The sequence below is a fragment of the Oncorhynchus gorbuscha genome, linkage group LG05 (assembly GCF_021184085.1).
Source record: "Oncorhynchus gorbuscha isolate QuinsamMale2020 ecotype Even-year linkage group LG05, OgorEven_v1.0, whole genome shotgun sequence".
NCBI lineage: Eukaryota > Metazoa > Chordata > Actinopteri > Salmoniformes > Salmonidae > Oncorhynchus > Oncorhynchus gorbuscha.
This window is the reverse complement of record NC_060177.1, coordinates 34380474-34386473: the sequence shown is the minus strand read 5'-3', so window position 1 is coordinate 34386473 and position 6000 is coordinate 34380474. Positions and strand designations below refer to the sequence as shown.

Genomic DNA, 6000 nt, shown 5'->3' with positions numbered 1-6000 from the left:
AGCTGTAGGTTTTCCTTTCATTTGGTTGTATTTCCCTACAGCCTGATTAAACAATGGCTCAACCATTGCAGCATTGGCCGTAGTACAGTGGGCTGTTAAGGTTAGTAGGGGTAATAATGAAGGGAAGCTAACCTGTAATTGCAAGCTAAACTGTTTCGCATGGTAACTATTTCACTTTATTCTCCCTGAAAGTTTTTATTTTAATTTGATGTACATTTATTTTGAAGATGAGTTTTGTCTCCATCTCCCTTTGAGTGTCCTCGGTTCCCAGGGAGGGCTTTACTTCCATCCGCCTCTTTTGATTGGACGAAGATTTCTAAACCTTGTGTAACCATTCGTGCTGTTCTTTTGCACTGTTTGGGTCTGGAAACGTGCGACAGATGCGAAACTGCTTCCATCTGGTATCGCAAGGAAGTGGAAAAGGGGGGTGATTCTACTTAGGCGCCCTCGGCAAGACATCCTGCTTGCATTGCTACTAAGATCTGCGAGCTTCATTTCGGTTCACTAGAAAGCTGGAGAGGACGTGCGTTCCTAAACGGCTGCACCGGATTGTTCGTTGGGGATGCTACGGGTTTATTCATTTTCTCTTGATACCATACTCGCCCTAGGCGTCTAGTTCCACTGTCTTCACAAACGGTCCACGGTATTTATCTTATCCAGTGCAACTCACTGGAGGAGAGGCGCTTGGACCAGGAGTGATAACGCAAGGACGGGTCGAGTTGGATGTTCATAGCCATAAAGAAGTGGTCATAGTCTGGAGCTGCTAATGGGACAAGCAGTGGACTGGCAACATTGAGTCTGGTTTCACTCCAAGCAAGGTAAGGGATTTAGCCCATAGTTTTCGTCCTATCCATGTATTTTAGTACAGTTGTGTTGTGCAATTTCTGGAGTGATTTCAACTGGAAATTGTGATAGTCCTGCGATTGGACCGGAATTGCTTTTCCAAATTATAAAACCTACACCTCAGATACGACATTTTTTATACATTTAATACGCAATCTAAGTGGACTGTGTCCATTGTATGTCCAGCACTTTAAATGCAGTAAATTAGGGTTATATGCGATTTATTTTGATTCTCATCCGGACTGTAAACAAAGCCTATATCGAATTATCTCATGTCGTTCACTTTTTCATACATCCTCGGTTTCTAATCGGTAACATGTCGGGCCAATGACACATGGACTATTCACGGCTAGTTTGACATGGGTAGGCTGTGCTATATATTTGCGCCGCACCAATCCATTTTCAAGTTTTTGTGACGAATAGCATACACGGTAACTTTCTCTGGAAGTGTGGGGTATACGGGCATACATGTCCTATCAAGAGTTTGTAGTCAAATAGCTAATTGACCTGAATTGGATGGATGGCCAAATATAATTGATATTCTATTTATTTTAATGCGGGACGATATTACACTTTCTCTCCCGCCTCCATTCATAATACGGTTTTTGTTTTTCGTAATTCATTATATTATATTTTAGAGTCCGTTTAATTTATTAAATTGTGTATTTTTTGTATTTATTGCCCTTTGATAGCAGTCGTTTGAATCTTTAGTTTAGCCTACTTCTGAGTAACGGTTTTAGTGATAACAGGTTGGTGTATCATTTACAGCTGAATACAAACTGAATGGGGCAAAAACAATTTTCCCCTTGTTGCGTCTCTAACCAAGGCGATATAGCCTATTGCACATTTTCTGCTAAACTACTCAGCAATTCATGTGAAATGTGAATTTCAGAATTCACAGGCATTGTAAAATGTTTTCAATATGTTTTATTCATAGGGAGAAGGTAGCCTAAAGAAATCAGCGTTTGTAGTTGGTCCATTGCATCAACTGTATGTAGTCACAGAACCCTCAGTATTCATGTCCACAGCTCAGGATTGCTGCTTTCAAGATGAAAATAATCTCCCCTCCACCCGCTACCCCTCTATATCCCCACCGCACTGTTGCTCAGCGAAATGTATACTCTGCTTCCCTTCATGTGCTCCTGTAGGAACCATACTAATTTAACGTTCTCCTTATTTAACATGCTTTTACTGATATTATTGATCTGTGTTATGCCCTAACAAGGCATTGGAAAGAAAGAATGCACATCATAGGGTTTATAATTGAATTAATTGTACTTAATGGTGGTTTTAACCCTCAAATAAATTCCCAATGCTTAATTTGTTGAAACAATAATGAATTAATTTGAAAAGAAAGTGTAATAATGCTTGATGGTGAAATCTTTTGAGCAGCACAACCAGAAGTGTATGAGTCACATCAGAGGAGGCTTAGCTCCAATCACAACTCTGAAGCATTGGTGTGTGACTTGACTGCTGAAAATAGTTGACATATACATAGATCAAAGAATCGCATAGATTGCTTCATCACTTATTCTATAGCCTATTTCAAATTCATTAAAACATTTAAAAATCCGTTAAAAAAAAAAAAAAAAAAAAAAAAAACAGAATCATAGTTAGCCTACCTGTTAACTGTACAGTTCTCTGAATCATCGGTTTAGTTTCTGACTGACCAGACTTAAATAGTTGAATGACAAAACCGAATGGACCTCGATAACTACAGGTACAGGCAACAGTCTCGAAACCTCCAGAGGAAGAAAATAAATGTTTTCAAGGAATCAATAGAGGGTGCTGTTGTTCTGTGGACAGCTGGCCCGGTTTGCTTACAGTACCTCGGCACGAGTCTCTGAGGGCCACTCAAAAAGATGGAGCGCCACCACCGGTGTTGCCCATGGTCCCAGGGGACGGTGAATTCAATCTAACAGAGGCTCTGGCTAATGCTGTGGCACTTTGTCAGGATTAACATCTTTCAGTGGCTTCTGTTACCTTCGGTGTCACGTTACCACCTTGGAGTTCTGGGGAGGGGAGAAAAATGGGGCACCGGTTTCCTGCTCTGCTCCACGCTCTGCTATTCCAATTCCACATTACTGTGGGTCGATAGAGGAAGAAACTCCATCATTTTCAATGAATAAAGGCATTTGTTATTTTGACTGCCAACTGGAGCTTTTCAATGAGTTATTTTTCTACTTCGGAAGGAAAAGAAGGAAAGACTCAAAAGTTTGCCCTTTTTAAAATGTAGACTCCATGCACAGCCATCAGCTAAATGGAAATAAACAGCTCTCAGTTTGCAGACCTTGAGCTGAAAGAAATATTTGAATATTGTCATATATTTTGGCAGTAAAGCACAATGTCTTGTTTGGCCTTTTTTGGTCTTTTAGTATGGATTCTGATCATAAGGTAGTCTACAAATGACTTGACTTGACAATATGACCATTTTTAAACACACAGTACCTGGATAATTATTAGTGGATGTCACCTAGACCTTGGACCTCCTGGGGGTGCATGGCACCCTAATTAAGACGTCAAGTTATCTGAATATGTGACCCCTTTTCTTACCCCTGCTTCCCTGTTACTGTCCAATAGTATGCTGATATGGGACGTCTGTGTCCCTCCATCAGAAGCTAGTAGGGTGACAGATTGGATTGAATCACATTCCTCATGCCGTGGGACCTAGATTAGGGTACCCCACCATTTCACAATCCAAGACAGAAGATATTCGGTGTCTACTGCTTGGGCTTCTTTTCATTCCCTGTGCGTTTATGTCGTTTACATGTTGTTCAGGTCATGTGACAGACATTAAGGTCAGGCGACGTGGCTTTTAGGCAGTCATGATATGGTCAGGCCATCTATCGCACTGGCAATGGGACATGAAAGCAAGGTATTACAGCATTGCCGCTTGAACAATATCCTTGGCCTTTTTTTAGATGGACATTTACGCTGACTTTGAGGATGAATTAAGATAGTAATAGTCAAGTAATAGAATAACCACCAGGTCTCATTTAACGAAGCATTCTGGACAAAGAATAATCTTGAATAGTGTTTATATCTATTTCCATAAACTAATTACAGCGTCGATAGTGGGTGGACATATTAGAGATTTAATAAACAGTTACAGAATTATGCAGTACTAATATTGCTTGACACCGATGAAAGTAGGCTAAGTTTATTCAAAGTGGCTAAGTTTATTCAAAGCTGTCCTTGGTGTTGCACTCCGCATATTGCTGGGTAAATCGCTATGTGGGCGCACAGAACACTGTCACTTACCCTCAAGAGCATCATTGATAATGATTTCATGTTCAAGCGATATTAACATGACTTATTTCTACTTATGTACATACTTGTTGTGTTGCTGAATAAGACATTCATAACACATGTAGGAATGTCCAAGTAAATTACATAAATTACACCTTTGTACAAGACAAACAGGAGCACTTGGGCTGGTAGACTTGACCCTGAGTGTGTAAAGATACTTACTACAAGACTAGAACACCATGTTCCTTCCATGCCACCTTTAGTGTACAACATTGTAACCTGAAAGGACTCTTCATAAGGCCATATCAAGTATTTAGGTTCTGTCTTCACCCTTAAGTGCAAGGCTATGTGTGAGTCAATGTCTATTTCAAGGGTGTCAACATGGAGGCCACCTTCTCCTTGGAGTGCCTTTTCATGACAGTAACTTGTGCAGAAATATGTTTTGCTTTCTAACATTGTATTTTAATGCAATGCTTCTGATTAACATCCTGGAGGAGTCCTAATTAAGCAATAAGGCTCGAGGAGGTGTGGTATATGGCCAATATATCACGGCTAAGCGCTGTTCTTATCCACGACACAACGCGGAGTGCCTGGACACAGCCCTTAGCCGTGGTATATTGGCCATATGTCACAAGCCCCGAGGAGCCTTATTGCTATTATAAACTGCTTACCAAATCAAATCACATTTTATTGGTCACATACACATGGTTAGCAGATGTTAATGTGAGTGTAGCGAAATGCTTGTGCTTCCAGTTCCGACTACGCAGTAATATCTAACAAGTAATCGAACAAATTCACAACAACTACCTTATATACACAAGTACACACACGTAAAGGGATGAATAATAATATGTACGAATAAATATATGGATGAGCGATGGCGTGTGGCATAGGCAAGATGCAGTAGATGGTGTAGAATCCAGTATATACATATGAGATGAGTAATATAGGATATGTGCACATTATCACATAAACAAGTGATACCTCTATGTAAACATTATTAAAGTGACGCCATTTAAAGTGACTACTGATACTTTTATTAAGTCCGTAATTAGAGAATTTACTGCTCTAACGTAAACTTTTTGTCATACCAGCCAGGGCTCAAACCACCCAGTTTATAATACTCTCTGGAGCTTGTGTATAGAAGGGTAGCTTTGAAAGTGCACAGGAATATGTCACGCCTTATTGCTGGTGATCAACTCTGAAGCTGTGCACAAGCTGTGTGCATGATATGAGCATCAGCATCTATGTGAGTGTGGATATGTGGACACATGCTCAAACTGTGTCCATATGTGTGTCAAAAGCACAAGCTTTAACATTACTGAAGGCCAACATGCCAAATGCTGCATGTAAGCTTAACTGATTATGGGGTTGATTTAGGTAGGGCCTCATTTACACTACCAGCGTTGCAGTCTGAATTATCCACTCATTAAAACAGGCCTCTCAGGAACATTCTAATGCCTTTATTAACCTTCCTGTTTCCTGGAGGGGACATGTTGGCTGAACTGGATTGGATGTCTGGCAGCAGCATGCACAGTCTTTCTCTGATGTACCATTCACGCTTTGATCAAATGGCGTATTATCATATTGCTTTTCTTTAAGCTTGATGCTTGTCATATGATGTTCTAACAAATTCGCCCTCATAACTTCTGTGTCTATACATTTTTGGATCACATGCACTTGGGAAAAGGGGGTAAAAGTCACACAAAATGATACAATTCCAGAATCGTTTGAGAATGGCAAGTGTTGTACTGTACATTTGCTCTGAGTTTCTTTTGTCAACTGGAAGGCTTTTTGTCACGAGAGGGTTTGGCTGAATTTCACCCTAACCTTCGAAAACCTAATGACAGACTTTCCTATTACATTTACATTCTAGTCATTTAGAAGACTCTTTCACCCAGAGCGACT

General features: G+C 40.3%; 1 protein-coding gene across 1 annotated transcript in view; it reads left to right on the top strand.

The window, feature by feature from the left end:
- Nucleotides 1-365: 365 nt before the first annotated feature.
- cdh11 (cadherin 11, type 2, OB-cadherin (osteoblast)) overlaps nt 366-6000 on the top strand; it is a 77169-nt gene continuing 71534 nt past the window's right edge. Inside the window, exon 1 of the mRNA XM_046349662.1 lies at nt 366-818. The gene's annotated coding sequence lies outside the window, so the exon portion shown is untranslated. The remainder of the gene's footprint in view (nt 819-6000) is intronic.